This window comes from Salvelinus sp. IW2-2015, linkage group LG12 (genome assembly GCF_002910315.2).
Source record: "Salvelinus sp. IW2-2015 linkage group LG12, ASM291031v2, whole genome shotgun sequence".
Taxonomy (NCBI): domain Eukaryota; kingdom Metazoa; phylum Chordata; class Actinopteri; order Salmoniformes; family Salmonidae; genus Salvelinus; species Salvelinus sp. IW2-2015.
This window is the reverse complement of record NC_036852.1, coordinates 2,208,688-2,229,935: the sequence shown is the minus strand read 5'-3', so window position 1 is coordinate 2,229,935 and position 21,248 is coordinate 2,208,688. Positions and strand designations below refer to the sequence as shown.

The following is a 21,248-nucleotide window of genomic DNA, read 5'->3' as shown; positions in this document are numbered from 1 at the left end:
AAAAACAAGGTTCTGAGTTATAACAACTGTACTTAAAGTAAGTAGCCCAATGCTTCAAAACACAAAGGACATATTCATAAATCAATGCCCAACGCAAAAAGGTCAAGAGGGAATTTGTTGTAGTCTTTGATAGGATGTACACTAATTCATTATCTAAAAATATAAATTCGATTAAAAGCAGATGGACAATTCCTTTTCTCTTATACCTGGTATGAAGGTTTATTAGTGCTGTTGCTGCTTTGCTTGCAGATGCGTGAACAATGGAGCAAACTCAAGATGAAAGATATTCATAAGAGYACCACAATGGATATAAGTAATCTGAACTTGTTTTTTAATCCTTGATAATGTTTAATGTGTGTATTGTTGTACTCACATAGCTGATTCAACATATGTATTTTAAATTTGTCAAATAACTCATTTATTTGGCGACTCTTGAAGTCTTCTTTAAAAAGAAAATATTTAAGTGTTAAAGTAACTGTCCAGTGTTTCCAGATTTCTATGAAATATGACCTATAATTGACAATATGGGTGAAATACTTTTCCTTCCAAAAGATGATAATTAAATATGTTGAAAATAAGCTTTTCGGTGTTTGAATGGTGTGGGCATACCCCAATAACACAATGGTGGGGGCATATTAGTGGGGGTGTATACAGGTCATAAAAAATATTAATAACAAGTCAACCGCTGATTGTCCAACTCCACCAATGAGCCAACTTGACGTCACATTATATGCGGAAATAGTAAGCATTTTTTTYATGTTTTTTTCTCTCAAATGTATGCTTTGGCGTCAAATACGAGTATAGGACGAGTCAACAACATTATTTGAGTATGAGCRAACAAAAACCTTTAAAAGTGACATTTTCACTGGACAGTTACTTTAACCGTCATTGAGGTATTTACACAAAATTAATCTCGGTTAGCCCAGAACAAAAATCTTGCGCAATTTGCTCAACTGTGTTTACATATTTAAATATAACGTACATTATTTGCATAGAGCTTCCTATTGGTTGTTTATGATAATTTCCAAGTGGGAAACTCGGCCAAACTGGAAGTTTACGAGTTGTTTTTCCAGTAGTCTTTCTATGAGAGATTAACAGAAAGTAGTCGTGGCCCAATCCCAAACCAGGGACTGTTTACATAGCAYGTTAGGATAATTAACGTGGCAGGTTAGAATTAAAATAACAGGCTAGGAGAARGAGGTTAAGGTTAGGAAAAGAGAGGTTTAGGCTTAACTACAATGCTACAGTTGTCAACAACTGTTTTCCCCCGGACGCTGACCATTAGATGGAGCTGTAGTAGACCTACTCAATCTAGTTACAACGGTAGAAACGTAAACAGACCATCAGTCCTGACATACCATCAATGACAACACGTCAGACATTTTTTTACTTGAGAAATACTGCACCAAACACACACAACTGGCCGACTAAAACCTGCAAAAACGTCCAAATTAATTACAGATTTAAAATATATAGATATTCTCACTATTTTGAGGAAGTATTGACTTTGTTCCTATGGTGACCCATGGGGGACAAACATCATGAACTGCCACATCYAACCACACCCCCAAGAATGAAATGTATTTATTTATTTATTTATTAATGAGCAGCAGAAACACATTCGGAATCTGAGCGTTCACTTGCTTTTTAGCCTTATCAAAAAGGGGTGAGTATCCAAAAATGTAATGGTATGCTGTCAAACCAGGCTCCAAAAAAAGCTAAAGGGGATCTATAAAGATTTGCTATGTATTCTCCTAAGGCCCATTGCTACTAGAGCAGCCCTTCCCCAAGACCYGCCTTCTGACTGACTTCCTGAAGCAAGGCCGCTGGAGAGGCCCATTGGAAACATCAATCTACCATCCACTGCTCAACCTGTTGTGAAGATATCAGGTGTGAATCAAAACTTGACTGGTTTAGGCTACACTTATACTGTTTAATTGCCTATACAAATAACAAACCATTTTTTGGGAATCATCTTTAATTGCATATCCTACCTTTTGGATTTCTTACCAGGTTATGGCGTAAGTTGTTCAGACATCTTCATATACACATTGTGGCTTCGTTGGAAGAGCATGACGCATACAACGCCAGAGTTGTGGGTTCGATTCCCARGGGGGACCAGTACGAAAATGTATGTACTCACTACTGTTAGTCGCTCTGGATTAGAGCGTCTGCTAAAATGTAAATGTATAAATACTTATCATATACTCATCTTGGTTCCTCTGGCGCTGGACCAAGAGCAGTTTATAGTGCTGGAAGGAGACTATATATGGACTTGATCCTGCCCTTCAAAGGGCTTCTTTATACACTTTTTGTTGACATTCTAGAATGTATCCATGTCAAAAAAATTATTAGTTTCCCCTTCACTGTCTGTCATCTTGAATTTAAATGAATGAGTGCATTTGAATCAGGAAATCTAGATTTCTGGATAGAAAYACAGTACAGTGCATTGTCATCATGGTTATGCGTGTGCCTCTTGGCACAGCAGTCCCCCCAGGGTGTCAGGCATAAGCATCAGACCTCCGAATAAGATTAGATCTGAAGGTACCAGCTCATACATACCTTGAACCCTCTCACTTTGAAGAACTGAAATGGCTCAAGATGGAAACAGGAGTCACTCAGATTAAATTGGGGTTTACCAACAAAATTGTCCATAACTCTGCCTCCAAATATCTAGGGTTGGACTAATATSCACTGTAAGCACTTTGACATGCAAATACAGGCCCAGCCTTACTCAAGACATTTTAAGACCTTTGCACTATRCTGCCGACTTTTTGTAAATATTCTGTAAATATCCGTAGCTTTTTTTTTCTGATGTTGTGTTTCACATTTTAAAATGTGATCTTGTCATATTAACTATGACTGCTGCAAAATGGAATTGCTTCTTGAGGACATTAAAGTAGTCTGAATCTGTGTAATTATTTCAGCTCTATAAATGACACATCAGTACTTCACCAGAAGGAGCTCTTACTAACTTTGTTCCCTGCAGATTTAAGCTCTCCATGGGGAAAAACGAATGTGTGTAGTCTGCTGCAGTTCTGTGGAACAGTTTACCAAACTACCCGAAAACTCATCAGAGAATAGCTTTAAGGTGTCCCAAACAAACCAGAAAATATTTGAGAAATACCATGGCGGTTTGATTAGGGGTATTCTCCCACGAGGTGACTCGTAAACGGCCACCTCTGTGCTGTAGATGATGTTGTTGTAAATGGATTGCTGTAAATTGCATTTGTTGTTTTTAATTGCATTGGGTGCATGTGAAGTGTTGGTCTTTCCCACCCTTCACCTAGCTGAAAAATGAGGACCACAATGGAAATAAGCCATCGGGGTTTATTTTTGTTTTTATCCTCGATTATTTTTGATGTATGTAATGTTGTCTCRGGCTGGAGCAGCCTACTGCGTTTAATTATCCAATACATTCTATCAATCAATCGATCAACAACTTTATCCTGAGTTGTACCATAGAATTGACCTGAAACGGGTATTCATTGGTTTTAATGGGCATTCATTTAAATCTTATATCTCGATGTGATTGGAGATATATTCGGTTTCTCTGTTTATTTGTTTTATATTTCTAATATATTCCTGCTTGATTAATGTTGATCATTGAATTTTGAAAGAAATGAGCTGACTACTGAAAATTACGCCAATTTATTCATCAAATATTTCAGTTTGATTTGACAGCTCCCATTGAACACCAGGTGGCACCAATGTAACGTTTTTCAAAGGATTTCAGTCAACGACTTCATAAATGGGTGAATGAATCAATGTGCTGTATCTCACTGCGCACACATGTAGGCCATGATAGAAATTGTTCATGGTTATCTTCATGTATTTTACGGTCCCAATTTTCCCTCATGGATTGCAATAGAGCAAATGAAATGCTTTATAGGCTTTCATGGGTCAGYCAGCAATCCTAGGATCCTTTGTTAAGGAACAGAACCCGAAATAGGCAACATTAAAATATAGTAGCCTACTTTTGTTTTTTGTGTGTGGTTAATTTAATAACAATAGGTCCTTGGTAGCGTATAATAGCCTGCCTAATACCTAATTAAATATTGTCCCAAATGAACATAAATATCTGTCAAGATAGCTACTAGAGCCTATCTCTTTTATCCTGAGCTTCTCCGGTGTCGTGCATTCATATCCTGTTCTATTGAGTGCAACCTGTCCTTAACCAATATTCTGTGGGTAATTTTTAAGAGTAGGTCCACATGTGTGCAAATTTGGAGCAACGCGCGCCACGGTAGACTCAATCTATATCGTGCTGTGCTTCGTTGCCTCACGTGTGCTCCACCTCGTCATGTAGCGCAAATTGCACTCTCCAAGCTTGAGCGAGTGAATGGGAAATCTCTACCCCATGCCTAAATGATGTAGGACTGGACGGATGCTGGATGCTTATCTTAATTTGAGAAAATCAACCCAGTTTATATAAGGGTTCACCCTGATTTAGCCCGGCAACACTAGACAGAAGACAGTAGGAGCGTATCAAATCTACAGAGAAAGCGAGGCAAAGGAAAATATGGACATAACGGACCAAGGAGCACAAATGGAGCCGCTACTACCCTTGGTAAGGATGTCCCATAGGCAACCTACAATAGGTAACCATTGTGTTTTCACTGAAAAATGGATTTCATATCGTTGATTGAGAATGTCTTGATGTGGGGATTGAACACACCACCATAGATCAGCCTGTGTGTGCAATACATTTGAAATGAATCATAGTCTTTGTATGATATTACATTCGAAAATGACAACTGTAGTAGGCCTAATATAGGTAAGTAGGTTATAACCTAGTTTTATAGACCGGTTTGCCAAGACAACGGTTTTATCCCAAATATCGAGACATCGTAATGTTTGTGACGATTTTTTTAGTCTGGACCATCCTGGATCTTTTTTGTTTGTTGTGCTGGACCAATAGACCTACATTAAATTAATTGTGTCATCAAAGTGGGCTAATAAAATTCCAGAAATGTTGTTGCTTAATCTGCTACAACATCAAGTACCTCTAGAATACTGTAATTAACCTGAATTTGAAAGATATGGTCATCTTTATTTACCTATTACTAATGCATCATTTTCTTTATATCCACTAATTTCTCCTCTAATGCCACACCGGACACATTTTGTTATGAATAAAGGATGATGTAGGGCCATGTCTTGTTGAGTCTGCAGTTGATGTGTCTGTGGTATGCACTGTGGTTCCAGTTCATTTGGTCTCCTGCTGGATTACCTTATGGTGGAGCTGATTTAGAATGTCTGTCATCTTGTGAACATTCATCAGGACTCCGAGTCAGACACAAACTAAAATCACCACTGATCACCAACGTCTTCATAGGTAGAAGAACTATGGTGAAGTCCTATTCAGTCTGTCAATCACTGGTTATGATGCAAATAAAATAAGCCATTTAAGAGTTTCTGGACAGAGCCAGCTCCTATAATTAAGGACAGCTGTAAATTCACGGCCCCATGCTGTTATGGTAGTTTACTACTAGACATCGGGCTCATCTGATATCTGATTGGACCCATTAGGATCTATAGGTGTATTACTAAGGCAAGCCACAGACAGACACCACTCATCCATAAGAACCAGAGTTTTTTTTCTCTCTCTCACCCTGTAGGACACACTCTTTCTATGGTCAATCCTCGGTCATAGACAAGATTGATGAACCGTAATCTATACATGCTTCTGCATGTTGGACAGAGACCGTATGTTATTAAACGGGTGARGGCACTCAGTGGTGTCCAAAGACATTTACATTACATTACATTTAAGTCATTTAGCAGACGCTCTTATCCAGAGCGACTTACAAATTGGTAAAGACTGTGCCTGTTTCAGTGGTCAGGTCCTGTTTAGCATTCCGGTGATGGCGTGTTGAGGGATGGCCGCCGTGCTGGATTCTCGCCTCAAAGCCAGGGAGAGGAGAAATATGACTTTTGTTCAAACGCTGTTGAAAACATTGTTTCCCTTTTTCTGAATAGGTCATTATAAAACAACATTGATAAAGAAAAAGAAAAAAAACATTGATAAATTACATTGATAAAACAGGCGTCTGTGTGAGCCTACTTAACCAGTGCTGTAGATTGACCCCAGGTTGACTATGACATGGGATGCTTTTGTTCACTGACTCAATGCAGAGTGCAGTGCCCTGTCATCATAACTCTTGGCTGCCTAGCTGTAGCGTGTTTCCTGAATCCCATTGCGTTGCCATAGTTGCTAAAAGTCGTGTGTGGGTGCATGAGGTGATAGTATGAGTGAGTGTTCTGTGGAAATCCTCACTGTATGACAAACAAAAAATGTCATGTAACTTGTATTAGAAACCTGGTGACRGGCAGTGATTGCATAGCACTCAATGACTTCCAGTGTGAAGATGRGTAACTAAGCAAGACTGGATTATGCATGGAAACAATGTCCTGTGGATTGATGTTGTACMTTGACCTTGTTATRTACAGGAACCAGGCCCCCAGAGCCCTCAGATACCTCAAGGAGACAAGAATGTGGTGAGTACTTCTGCTTTCWTACCAAGCCAAGCATGCAGGATAAGTCCTACTACTTTTGCTCAGTGATACATGAGTCCTTTTGATTTCAACTACAGATAAGCCACTTCATGCAGCAAATGTGCAGGTATCCATTTAAAACTGTCTTGGTTATGAATATCACTGAACATCCATCTGGCATACTTCCAAAGACCTGAGTCAGAGTTGAGATAAGAGCTCCCCAACCAKGACTTTCACAGAAATCAGTCATTGACATCAACGGGAGACTAAAGCAAAAACTTGAGTCAAGCGCTCTGATTCCACATCAGAAATATATATGCTGGCATATATTGGGCAGAGAGAGGGTGTTGGGAGTTAGGGCTGGAGACAGGAGATGGAGAGTGTGTGATGTAGTAAAGATGGGACGGAATGTTGAGTCCTAATCCTAGACACAGTCAGTCAGCCTGGCTGGTCTTCTGGCTGGAGTGGATCCAGTGTGGACAGACGGGGGAGGTCTGTAGAGCAAGGTGGTGAAATAGCAGACAGAGGTAGGCCTGTTCTCTTGGACATAATGTTCTTGGATCAGTGGGGCATCTCTGTCTGACTGGGTGATCCGACTGTGCAGAGCCAGCCCCACTGTAGCGAGCTAAGTGCCTAGACCGGCTGTGCGCCCTTGGATGTTTAATTATAGCGGATAGAGGGAGCAAGATGAAGAGAGAGGGGGAGGAAGAGAGAGAGGGGGGGGGGGGGGAAGAGAGAGAGAGAGAGAGGGGGGAGAGAAGACACAGCTAAGAGAGATGCTAGTGCTTTTTCGGCACATTTCTGATCGTTTCCCCAACGATTCTTATTTATCATACGTGCCTAAATTGTTATTGATCCAGTACTACTACCACTGGGAATGTATGTCATTAGGTAGTGTAGCAGAAGAATTGCTTGAAGCGCTGGATCCATTTCCATTGCAGCATGTTTCTGCCACAGTGTTCCGCTGACCATGCAGCACAGACAGAGTACAGTAGTGTCATAGGCAGGACACACACTCACACACACACACACACACACACACACACACACACACACACACACACACACACACACGCAGGATGACTGCAGAGTAGAACCACCTCATAACATGTCCCTGTGGAGGTGGGATGGATCAGATGTGGCAGGTGCAGCGGTGAGAAGTCCTAGGGATTTTCAGTTCGAACCCKACAGAAGAAGGGTCTGTGTGTGTGTGTGTTTTGCTTACCGTGACTTAGCTACAAGCCTCTCTTAGATAAGAGGGCCACAACACCACAGCATCGGTGATGTCAGCAGCTCGCTAATCTCACAGTGGATTGGTGGATGGATGCTTGTCAGAAAACATCGGAGCCCGTCTGGATCAGAGCTGGGCAGTCTGAGCACTTGTTTGTGTTGCGAAGCTGCTGTCAGGAGGAGGCTGGCTGGCATGGGGAAGAGGAACCGGTGAGAAGAGCCTGGCTCGACCTTACCGCCAATACCTCCAGCCGACAAGCACAGGTTCTGTCCGGGGCTTGGATTCTGAGCTTCCCTCTTGCGGTCTCTCGACCACTGTAAAACCAAGAAGAAATCTCGGGCATCCTTGCCCACACTGACGCGCCATGTTATCGGGGAGCTTGGACCCCAACTCCAATGGATTTAACTGCCAGGTACGCCTCTGGGTTTAGCCTGTGCCACCTGAGGGAGGTTGGCACATAGGGGGTGGCACAAAGAATGGGATGGAAATGCTGATGATGTTGAGGTGGCCTAAACTATTAGTTGTTGTGTCACAACATTGCTTGTGTTCATGTGAGAATATATCCTGATTGGCGTTTTAGCTCATATTTGGGGTTATGAAAATATACCACCGCAGACTTATCATGCACACATTCACGTCATCATTTCTCGACAGTGACATTGGACAGAATCCATATACAACGTTATTGATGGATCGCAAACGGGCCATTTTACGCTTTCCTGAACGCTTTGGCAGATTAACATTGAAGTCACTACAGGGCAGAGTGAATGGCCTTCAGTTCAGTATTATAGTGTTGGTTAATGCGATGCCTGATCACTGCTGTTGTTCTGCAGTAGAGGCTAGCTGTGCTGCAGATCTCCTGGCATAGGAAAAGGTCCCGAGGAGCTACTGACAGATGGGTCTTGAGCACTCTCATTTTGCGAGTGGTGGGAGATCGAGCTAGAGATTATACCCACTGTCATGAACCCGATRGATCTTTGAGAGAAGCAAATGACCTAAACTGTTTGTGTTTGTCTCTGTCTTTGTCCGTTTATGGCGACTTCAGAAGCCTTGCTGTTTGTTGATGTCTTTTAGGTTTTGGATTAAACTGTGTTGATGTCACTAAGTGAACAGGGAAGCCTGTGATAGAGAGGTATGGCTTCGAGAAGCTCTGCTGTGATGCTGATGCTGAGCACACTGCCGTTGCCACGGTAACCACGGCCATCTGTAGGGATCAGACCTGTGACGACGTCTGCCCTTATCCAATCAGATGTCTCTGGTGTAAGGGGCGCCGCCCATGCTAATCCACTAGCTGTAGCTATATAGAATCCCCTCGGCTTGAAACACATGTACAGTACTCTCATCCACATTAGACTGATCTACAGTCAGTAATCCTCTATCCCGTAGATGAGGCTTTGTGAAAAGTCACATGCTATATATGCTTCTGATTCACATAGGGGTTGTTGGTCAAAATAATGAGTAGAGATGTTCTTTAATGTATACCTCATGGCCTAGATATCCTATGAAGGTAAATGTTGATCATCTCTGCAGGGAGTTCCGTGCGTCACAGAACTCCCTGAGAGACACATGAGGAATGTGGAAATTGGGTCACAAGGCTGGTGTGTGTGTCCTGGAAAGCTGTATTCTAACCTACTTCCTGGAAACGGCTCGTGTGAAAGCTCCGGGGTGAAGTTTCCCCTAGGTACAGATTTAGGATCAGCYTCCCCTCCCCCAATCCTAGKCTTAACCATTAGTGGGGAAAAAGCATAGCTGACCTCAGGTCAGCGTTGAGGGGCAACTTCACCCTACACCCGTGTGAACAYATAGGTCTGTGATTTTTACTGGCAAGGATATGGGTACATAACCCAGGCACACCTTTTGGTCAACATTAGGAGACATCCTCTGTGTTTATTGTTTCTTAATGAGTTCCATAATAGTTCCCCCTGAAAGATAACATCAGCAGACCACCTCCTCTAGTGCAGCAGTCAATCATATTGTTCTCTCTGCCAGAGGTCAACCTGAAGTCCCAGGATGTAATTTTGATTTGTAGGTGGTTTACATTTTAAACAAAGACTTTGTTCACAACCTGGATGTGCAATCCTGGCCCTGTGGTTGCAGACTGTGTGTTAGCAGGCTTTTGTTCCAGGCCCGGATTAACAGTTCTGATTCAACTGGTTACATTTAGTGCATTATCAAACCAGTTCTTGTTCCAACTCAAAAAAAAGAACGTATTTCCTGTGCTGAAAATCATAATCTCCTTGAATACGGTAATTCGGAAAAAAAAATGCTCAAGGAAAAGGAAATCGCAAGCGAGGTTCTAGAGTGGTTATCGAAGAWAGGAATGACGTCCAACAGCGTGTTTCTGGGAGTTAAAGARGAGAAAGGAAGTCATTTTAAGCTGACAGTCATTTTTAAGGGAACTGGAAGTGTTGAGTGCAGTTTATTTCGGAACACATCAGTCGCTGGTTGAGAGACCTCGACACGCCATGCTCTGTGTTGAAAGCCATCTGACCATTTGTCTGTTTGATGAGAGCATGTCGTTATCACAAAATTGGACATGAAGAGATTGCTACGGTTCGTACTGGCCTAACATGTGAGGGGAACGCAGGTGCAATCGCTACACACACCGGGACCAGCTGGTGTGTGTGTGTGTGTGTGTGTGTGTGTGTGTGTGTGCTCACTCAGGTTCTATACTGAATAAAAATATAAACGAAACATGCAACAATTTCAATTTTTTTACTGAGTTACAGTTCATATAAGGAAATATATTCATTAGGCACTAATCTATAGGTTTCACATGACTGGGCAGGGGTGCAGCCATGAGTGGGCCTGGGAGGGCATAGGCCTAACCAATCAGAATTATTCCCCCCCACGCCTCCTCAGACGATCCCGCAGGTGAAGAAGCCGAATGTGGAGGTCCTGGGCTGGCGTGGTTACACGTGGTCTGCGGTTGTGAAGCCGGTTGGACGTACTGCCAAATTCTCTAAAACGACATTGGAGTCAGATTATTTGTAGAGAAATTAACATTCAATTCTCTGGCAAAAGCTCTGGTGGACATTCCTGCAGTCAGCATGCCAGTTGCACTCTCCCTCCAAACRTGAGACATTTGTGCTGTTGTGTGACAAAACTGTACATTTTAGAGTGGCCTTTTATTGTCCCCAGCACAAGGTGCACCTGTGTAATGATCATGCRGTTTAATCAGCTTCTTGATATGCCACACCTGTCAGGTGGATGTATTATCTTGGCAAAGGATACATCTTCACTAACAGGAATGTAAACAAATGTGTGCCAAAATTTGAGAGAAATAAGCTTTTTGTGCGTWTGGAAGATTTCTGGGATTTTTTATATCAGTTTATGAAACATAGGACCAGTGTATATTACCTCATTTGTCATCACCTCCAAGCCTCCAGTGCTCCTTCGTGTGTCGTCCTTGTTACCAGTATCAGTTAGTACAGCTTATCTAGAGTTTTGATTAGATGGTATATACTGTAGCTACGKAGTGAGTTTTTCATAGCAGGTTAGAATTTACGCAGCAGGTTAAGAGAATTACCCTAACCTTAACCCTTATCCTAACCCTAAACTTAACCCTTACTCTAACCATTACGCTAACCCTTATTCTAAACCTAACCATAACCTAAGCAAGCAGTTGCTTATCAACAGATAGTTTGTTGATAGTATGATGCTCTACAGATAGAAAATCTGGATTATCCAAATCTGGACTGAATTAGGTTAGGAAAAGGGTTAAGGTTAGCTAAAATGCTCTRCTAACCTGCTACAAAAAGTAACTTTCGGTGGTAGCTGTACTCCATCTAGTCACAAGCCTTATCTAAGTCAATTAGCTTCCTGGTGGTCTGACCTCTCTCAGGTCTCAGGAAATACTGACTGACTTTGTTGATTCCTAAGGTCACAGTCACACCCACTCCATAATAGTGCATTGATGTCAGAACTCATTAGAGTGAGTGGTGGCTAGTGGGGATACAGACTACTAGGTTTGGCGGCTGATTTGGGTCAGTGGTGTATTGTATTGATAGGCTAGCTGGCTGGGGGAATGAAAGCGCCACCTGTGAAACTGTAATTCTATTCCMGGCCACCTGCTGTTTGTAATCCGTAGAGGGATTTTGGTTTTGGAGGCTTTCGGCTTGATTCTTGTTTTTTGTTGCTTGGTCACTGTCACGGAAAAAAGCGACAAAAAGTACAATTTGACAGGCAAAACCGGTAATCAAGTTGCTGGAGTAAATGAAACGATTGTGTTAATATTCACTTTTGTACCTTTTCACTTTATAAAGAACGTGTGTCCTTGATGTTTTTGGATTCAACGCAGGAAACCTGTTCACAGGGTTGTTTATATGAGATGTTTTATTGTCACATACGCCGGATATGCCCTGCAATAGACTAGRGCCCTGTCCAGCGGGAGTACTTGTACATCAATCTGCCTCACGCTACAGAAACAGGAGATAGCCTCCTGCGCTATGGGCCATTCTGGCTCGGACAAAGCTTACTTACTAAATAGACAACCGATACCCCTCCCATCCCACCTCTACCGCCAAATCTGTATATCAGCAAATATAAGTGTATTGGATGCAGTCCAGATTAAAGGGGGACTGTTTTAAACTTCAATTAAATCGTTTGATGAAGCTCTTCCTTGTCCCTGTTCTGTTCAGGGCTCTATTTTCAAGGCTGTGTCACAAATGTCCCTGTGGACCTACACTGCACAGATGATACATACAGTTAGTCAGCTTGACAGGAAGGAGCAGAGTGCATCAGTGAGCAACACGTGTAGGGAGATGGGGGAGGCTGCTGTAGCTCTGAACTGAATGCCAAGCAACTGTCCGTGTTTCTCCTCCTCTGTCTCTTTCTGTCTCCCAGAGAGACGCTTTAGGATAAGAATAAGACTACGCTTTCAGTAAATAGTCAAATGACACATAATAAATCATGGATAATTGCTGATGGGAAATGCAGAAAATGCAGCTACATGCCATTTCTAATACATCTATGTGGAGTGCATAGAGTACAGGAGAATGCGCCTTGGAATGGCCTTGGTGTCTAGTAAACAGAGAGGAGAGAAGCCATTGGCAGGCATCTTTCCAAGGTCAACCCTGAACTCGCCAAACGTGGAAATCACATAGATGCCAACCTCTTCGTCCTCCTTTGGTTTTCAGTCCAGGGCTACAGCAGCTCCCCCTTCACCTACATATGAACTTCCTCTTCCGCCTTTGGTTTTCAGTCCAGGGCTACAGCAGCTTCCCCTTCCCCTACATGATGTCAACTTCCTCGTCCTCTGGTTTTCAGTCCAGGGCTACAGCAGCTTCCCCTTCCACCTACATGATGTCAACTTCCTCGTCCTCCTTTGGTTTCAGTCCAGGGCTACAGCAGCTTCCCCTTCCACCTACATGATGTCAACTTCCTCGTCCTCCTTTGGTTTTCAGTCCAGGGCTACAGCAGCTTCCCTTCCCCTACAGATGTCAACTTCCTCGTCCTCCTTGGTTTTCAGTCCAGGGCTACAGCAGCTCCCCTTCCCCCTACATGATGTCAACTTCCTCGTCCTCCTTTGGTTTCAGTCCAGGGCTACAGCAGCTCCCCTTCCACCTACATGATGTCAACTTCCTCGTCCTCCTTTGGTTTTCAGTCCAGGTACAGCAGCTCCCCTTCCACCTACATGATGTCAACTTCCTCGTCCTCCTTTGGTTTTCAGTCTAGGGCTACAGCAACTTCCCTCTACATGTGTTGCTCCGCTCAGTCCTATCAAAGCTGACTAACTGCCTGCAGAACTAGGCCTGGATATGCGTTGTTGCGTGCCATTTCTCTCTGTGTGTGTGTGTGTGTGTGTTGTGTGTGTGTGTGTGTGTGTGTGTGTGTGTGTGTGTGTGTGTGTGTGTGTGTGTGTGTGTGTGTGTGTGTGTGTGTGTGTGTGTCGCGCGCGCGCGCACGTCCGGGCATGGAAGCAACTCCCACCTCACGCTGGCTGCTCTGATGTCGTCACCAAGTAGAGAGCATGATAGGAGCGGATTTAATCAGTGCTGTGTATATCTCATCCAGGGTTAGATCCTGGGATTTACACACCTATGCAAAGGTTAGCATTTGTGGGGAGATGAAATCTGGGGCGGGGGGATGCTCTCTCTGCCGCTCTTCCGTCAGTGTTCTGCAGCTGCAGGAGATCCCGTCCCCAACATCATGCTATTAAGAGATAGAGACAGAAACCTGCTGCAGGCCGGAGATGCTGTCTCGTTTGTCAAACTGAACAGAAGACACGGAGCACCACTCCGTCCTCCTATAGTGGTCCCGGCACAGAGAAAGACAGTTGGCGTTCTAGACGGATTTATTGACCTCTTTTCTCACGTGTTGATCTAACGAGACTTCAGCATGAGTTCATGAGCAAAGTCTCTGTTAAGATTGTGTTGTGAGCCTCCCGGTGGCGCAGTGGTCTAAGGCACTGTGCCACCAGAGATTCTGGGTTCGAGTCCAGGCTCTGTCGCAGCTGGCCGCGACCGGGAGCCCATGGGCGGCGCACAATTGGCCCAGCATCATCCGGGTTAGGAAGGGTTTAGCCGGCAGGGATATCCTGATATCCTTGTCTCATCACGCACTAGCGACTCCTGTGGCGGGCCGGGCGCAGTGCACGCTGACCGGGTCGCCAGGTGTACGGTGTTTCCCCGACACATTGGTGCGGCTGGCTTCCGGGTTGGATGGGCATGTTGTCATGATGCATTTTTTATTTTTTATTTTTTATTTTACCGTTATTTACCAGGTAAGTTGACTGAGAACACGTTCTCATTGCAGCAACGACCTGGGGAATAGTTACAGGGGAGAGGAGGGGATGAATGAGCCAATTGTAAACTGGATTATTAGGTGACCGTGAGTTGAGGGCCAGATTGGGAATTTAGCCAGGACACCGGGTTAACACCCACTTACTCTTACGATAAGTGCCATGGGATCTTTAATGACCTCAGAGAGTCAGGACACCCGTTTAACGTCCCATCCGAAAGACGGCACCCTACACAGAGCAGTGTCCCCAATCACTGCCCTGGGGCATTGGGATCTTTGTTTAGACCAGAGGAAAGAGTGCCTCCTACACCACTTCCGTTGGGCTTGGTTGGGTTGTGTTTCGGAGGATGCATGGCTCTCGACCTTCGCCTCTCCCGAGTCCGTACGGGAGTTGCAGCGATGAGACAAGACTGTAACTACTACCAATTGGATACCACGAAATTGGGGAGAAAAAAGGGGTAAAAAAAAGAAAAAAAGATTGTGTGGTCAGTGGTGGAGTCCTTTCCATTCCAACTCCCTCAGATTAGGAGGTGAACTGAAATTTGATTCATTAATAAAATTAGTATCATGTAAGATGAATGAATTGAACCTACTTATGAATTGAACCGAGATTTATCTCCTGAATTCACTGAATTGAAATTGAATTGGCACTCAATATTTGATCAGACCCAGACTTTATAATAAGACATTCTCATAGGTTATTTCATTGTTGTTATATCAGACCAAACATTTTTCTAATGGGCTAGCAGCCAGGGAGCAGGAGGTGGGGGATTTCATTATGATGTCACTGAGAACGAGGGGATTTCCCAGGGTGCCATGTGTCCTTCTGGGGATAGCAGCAGCAGGGTCTGCCCCTGGTCACCCTTCACATTTCTCCAAGGGTGGTCTCTCGCGCTCCACTCTCTGCTATGACAGCCATGCTGCCTGATAAATCTAATGACATGACAGTTTTGCCCTACATCATTGAATAAACAAAAGCATGCATTTGTGACTTTTTAAATTCCGTGCCCTACACCAAAGGGACTCTGATTATAACATGGCTGATTAGGACCTCTGTCTGTCTTTCTTTCTTTCTTTCTTTCTTCCATTCCTCTTTTAATGCTTCTTCCCACAGCCTCTATACTAGAGATCTCAGTCGGACAGTTTCAGCTGTACTTGTGTCCGACTTCTCAGATAATCAGTGAGCACACTGACACTGCCCACATGATGGGTCAGTGGACCATTCCTTGAAGAAAGACGTAAATTAATTGACATCCAATATCACATTCACAAACAAACCAGCCCTGAAAACGTCTGTGTACTTACTTTTGATAATTCCTTGATCTTCTTCTGAGAAATCACTCTCCTCATTTGAGACGGTCTAATGTGATCCAATTTGTAAGTCGCTCTGGATAAGAGCGTCTGCTAAATGACTTAAATGTAATGTAAATGTGATGTCTAAGCCCACCCGGCCACAACCCACCCAACCCCACCAACATCTGTCCAGAACATTCCCATGATCCTCTAGGCTCAGTCACATGGGCGCCCATGTGTGGGTGCCTCCTCTCTCCAGCAACCTGGCCTGGGTTAGCCTAATCTTCTTCAGCATCCAGGACTGGCTGTGTAGGACCATCTTTGATTGGTCTGTAGCCACAGTCATTCAGTCACCAGATGCGTATGTAATGGATTTTTATTCCCTGTATAGTGCACTGCTTTTGACCAGCATTCTAAATGGAATGCAGAAAATACACAAGCATTTGTAATACTGTCCAGATTGATCTGAACTGCAAAGATGCTTCATATATAATTTCTGTAGTATAATTTAGTTATGTTAATAAGCTCTGGTTTCTTACCTGTGGGAACTGGGGGGGGGGGGGTAGAGTCCAGGGCCAGAGTCATGGCCAGGGTTACTTCCAGCTGTGGGGTAGAGCCAGTCTAAGCACAGGGTTACTTCCAGCTCTGGGGTAGAGCCAGGGACAGGGCCAGGGTTGCTGTGGGGTAAAGCCAGGGTCAGGGCCAGGGTTAAGGCTAGGGTTGCTCCAGCTGTGGGGTAAAGTTAAGGCCAGGGGGGCTTCCACCTTAACAACCTCTGCCTGGAGCTTAGCAGGCTATAAACAGACAGAGCAGTGTAACAGCAGGACAACAACACATATAGCCAAACTAAACAATAATTTGGGACACAGCTCATTTTGGTCCAAGTATAATGCACCTAAACTGCTTCACATTTGACTTCTGTGGTATAATTTTGTTATGTTAATAGGCTCTGGTGTCTTACAGTTGAAGTCGGAAGTTTACATACACCTTAGCCAAATACATTTAAACTCAGTTTTTCACAATTCCTGACATTTAATCCTAGTAAAAATTACCTGTCTTAGGTCAGTTAGGATTGCCACTTTATTTTAAGAATGTGAAATGACAGAATAATAGTAGAGAGAATGATTTATTTCAGCTTCTATTTCCTTCATCACATTCCCAGTGGGTCAGAAGTTTACAAACACTCAATTAGTATTTGTTAGCATTGCCTTTAAATTGTTTAACTTGGGTCAAACGTTTCAGGTAGCCTTCCACAAGCTTCCCACAATAAGTTGGGTGAATTTTGTCCCATCCCTCCTGACAGAGTTGGTGTAACTGAGTCAGGTTTGTAGGCCTCCTTGCTTGCACACACTTCTTCAGTTCTGCCCACAAATGATCTATAGGATTGAAGTCGGGGCTTTGTGATGGCCACTCCAATACGCGTTATGTTCACCAGTTCCAAAACATCCTGTGATTTTGCAGAGAGCCACATCAATTTACAGAAATACTCATAATCAACATTGCTAAAAGATACAACTGTTATGCATGGAATTTTAGATCCACTTCTCCTTAATGCAACTGCTGTGTCAGATTTCAAAAAAACTTCACGGAAAAAGCACACCATGCAATAATCTGAGTACCACGCTCAGAGACCAACTCAAAGAGATATCCGCCATGTTGTGTAGTCAGCAGATGTCAGAATAACATTATAAATATTCACTTACCTTTGATGATCTTCATCAGAATGCACTCCCAGGAATCCCAGTTCCACAATAAATGTTTGTTTTGTTCAATGAAGTCCATCATTTATGTACAAATACATCCTTTTTGTTAGCGCGTTTAGCCCAGTAATTACAATTCATGACGCGCGATCACTAGGTGCAGACGAAAAGTCAAAAAGTTCCGTTACAGTCCGTAGAAACATGTCAAACGATGTATAGAATCAATCTTTAGGATGTTTTTAATGTAAATCTTCAATAATGTTCCAACCGGAGAATTCCTTTGTCTTTGTGAACGCACCTGGTCAGCTCGTGGCTCTCTGGCAGACCTCTGACTCATTCCCCTCTCATTCGCCCCCACTTCACAGTAGAAGCCTCAAACAAGGTTCTAAAGACTGTTGACATCTAGTGGAAGCCTTAGGAAGTGCAATATGACCCCATTTCCACTTTATCTTGGATAAGCAAAGAGTTGAAAAACTACAAACCTCAGATTTCCCACTTCCTGGTTGGATTTTTTCTCAGGTTTTTTGCCTGCCATATGAGTTTCTGTTATACTCACAGACAATCATTCAAACAGTTGTAGAAACTTCAGAGTGTTTTCTATCCAAATCACTAATACTATGCATATCCTAGCATCTGGCTCTGAGTAGCACGGTCATTGTTACTCTGGCATCTTTTCATCCGGACGTGAAAATACTGCCCCCTACCCAAGAGAGGTTAAAGGCACAGTCAACTTAGTGTATGTGAACTTCTGACCCACTGGAATTGTGATACAGTGAATTATAAGTGAAATAATCTGTCTGTAAACAATTGTTGGAAAAATTACTTGTGTCATGCACAAAGTAGATGTCCTAACCGACTTGCCAAAACTATAGTTTGTTAACAAGAAATTTGTGGATGATTGAAAAACTAGTTTTAATGACTCCAACCTAAGTGTATGTAAACCTCCGACTTCAACTGTACCTTTTGGAAGCTGTGGGGTAGAGCCAGTGTCAGGTTCTGAGGTGCTTCCACCAGCTGCAGGCCTGAACACATCAGAGTTCTATAATTAAGCGACATGATAGGAATAATACAACCACTGTTATCTGTAGCTCATTTCCATGTCTGTTGTATTACTAATACACTGTTGTTATATGGTTCTACACCGTCTAACCAAAGTGCTGGAGATTCACTGTTTACGTTTTCCAATCGCATTAAGTGCTGATTACAATCTAGTCTGATTAGATTGTCAAATGATGCAATATGGAAAAGCTCAGTGGTGTCCAGAGATTATTTGAGTGTAGCATTGACTTGTGCTTAGAGATGATTGTGAATGAAGTGTGGCTGATTACCAAAGGGAATTAACTAGCATTACGCGGCATCTGTGAGTATAGCCCTGACTCTCATGTTTTACCAGCTTTCCACTGGCACCCAGCACCTCCTATGTCACTTCATGGTATTTGGCAAAAAGATTAAGCCTACAACCCCCTGGACAGAAACATGTTATTTTGGGGACACTCACTAGCGAATAGTACGCAGACACACACATATATATATATATATATATATATATATATATATATACACACCCCATCAACCCTCTGAGACTCTCGACCCCACAACCAGTATTTCTCCTACAACAATCCTAGCCATTATCAGGATAGTCTTTTGGGTCAAAAACAGTGTTCCTCTCGGCAGCTGTGTGAGAGGTCAAGTATATATCATGACGCACCAGGCGCATGAGGAGGCATCCTTTAAAAAAAAGAATTAAATGTGACTAAAACAATAAAACTATCTGGGTAGTGTCAAGGGAAGGGTGAATTCATAAAAAAGTTGTGAGATTGCGCCACATTAGTTGCCATGGTGATGTCGGTGAAGTTAGCACCTCATAAGCTGCTGTGTGTTGTATCTTTAAGGACTCATCCTTACAGCAGGAGGATGGCATGGAAGCCAGAAGGCGTCTTATATAAGAGTTTTTTGGATTTTTTGAAAATTCAAATGTGGCTCCGTGTGACGATGGTCATTTTGACATGGTGGAGAATGGTCACTGGGTCGAGAATTCCACACTCGTGTTGCTAGGCCGCATTAAAAAAACAGCACTCTGAGCTTTTTCTGTGAAATCTCTTTATGTGCAAAGGAATGGGTTCTCATTTATACTGTACAATACTTGTAAATATATGTGCGTATTAAGTCGTGTTTGGACCATGATGTGGACTCCAAGGAACTTGAAACAATCTCGACCCGTCCGACTTACAGCCCTGTCGATGTTAATGGGGGCCTGTTCAGCCCACCTTCATCTCTCTCTCTCTTTATCTTTATCTATCTCGTCTCTTTCTTTATCTCTCTCTCATCGTCTTTTCTCTTCTCTCGTCCTCTCTCTTTGATCTCTCTCTCTCTCTTTCCTTTATCTTCTCCGTCTTTTCTTTATCTCTTCCTCTTTATCCTCTCTCTCTCTTTCTCATTTCCCTATATCTTTCATCTTCGTCTCTCTCTGCCTGTGTTCCATAGAGGACTGATGAGGAGGCGTCACTAGGACAGAGGGGGCAACTCCAGCATCCATGCTCAACACCAAACTTTGAGAAGGAGAGCTGGAAGGTACGAACGATTAAGCGTTATTAAGCGAATGGCATCTCAATTTAGTCTAACTCGGGCTTCTCCCTGTCTCCACCTCACCATAACCCTATTCTGAGCTTTTACATAGTCCTTGACTTCATCATCACTTATGAGGTGGAAGGAGAGGACGCAAGTAAGACAAGACCCGGGACAGGTTAAGAAAAACTGGAATGCACCCAGTACCTTATCTCAGACACTCTGATGTACGCCTGTGACACCTGTATTTGCCTCAGGAGTAGTATTCCCTGCTCCCCCCATAAGGAACCCTATGGGATTTGGTGAGAAGACGGACACGTAGTGAAGATACAACACACTACACACACACCACACTACACAACACACACACCAACACAACACACACACACACACACACACACACACACACACACACACACACACACACACACACACACACACACACACACACACACACGAATGTCTTAATACGTGTGTCACTTTCATGCCACAGAGAGCAGGATGGGAGAGAACAGACGTTCCATCACATCAGCAAGTTCACAGGCCTGAGAGATGTTGTGATCATTTATAGAAAACCTCCCGTCTTGACTCACAAACTGTAAGCGGCAGCCAGGGTCCTCAGTGTTTCAACCAGGCATCTCCTAGGCTGCCCTATTGTCTTTCATAATAGTCTCTACGACACATTCAAAGGGAGATATACTCTATTGTACTGTGATATACCATGTTGGATATTTTGTTGATGTCAGTGTGTTGCCGGCTGACTCAGAGATGCATGTTGTGGTTGTTGTGACTGTAACAGGCCACACGCTAAGGCTGTCACACATGACGTTTCAGGGAGACATATTGCTAGAATCATCCTGTCCTTGACTTACTGCCTTAGTTTCTGGGCATGGTTGTTTTTGTTAAACAGTACTTCCACTGAGTAGTGCTGTTAAAGCAGGCCTGGAGGTGGGGACAGAGATATGACAGAGATATGACAGAGATATGAGTGGCCAGGGTCTTGTCCATGTCACCCTGTGTACCCTGGCTCTCCCACAGCTGGTTTGAGACCTAAAGGGCAGGCCATTTTGGCTGTTTTAGCTCAGCATTGGAGTCAGCATAGATTATGCTCACCCTGGTAGAGAGAGAGAGAGAGAGAGAGAGTGAGGAACAGGGAAGAGAGTGTGGCATATAACGAGGGAGGGAGAAAGATGGAGGGGGAGTGAGAAAGAGAGAGAGTG

General features: G+C 43.4%; 1 protein-coding gene and 1 long non-coding RNA gene across 3 annotated transcripts in view; one reads left to right on the top strand and one right to left on the bottom strand.

Annotated features, from left to right (window-relative positions):
- Positions 1 to 21,248, bottom strand: part of LOC111970880 (neuronal membrane glycoprotein M6-b-like) — a 178,180-nt gene that overhangs the window by 59,345 nt on the left and 97,587 nt on the right. The window lies entirely within an intron of this gene.
- On the top strand, positions 4,353 to 19,985 carry LOC111970886 (uncharacterized). Its single transcript, XR_002878184.2, has 3 exons — positions 4,353 to 4,570; positions 6,454 to 6,501; positions 19,948 to 19,985. It is a non-coding gene; the product is annotated as an uncharacterized lncRNA (long non-coding RNA).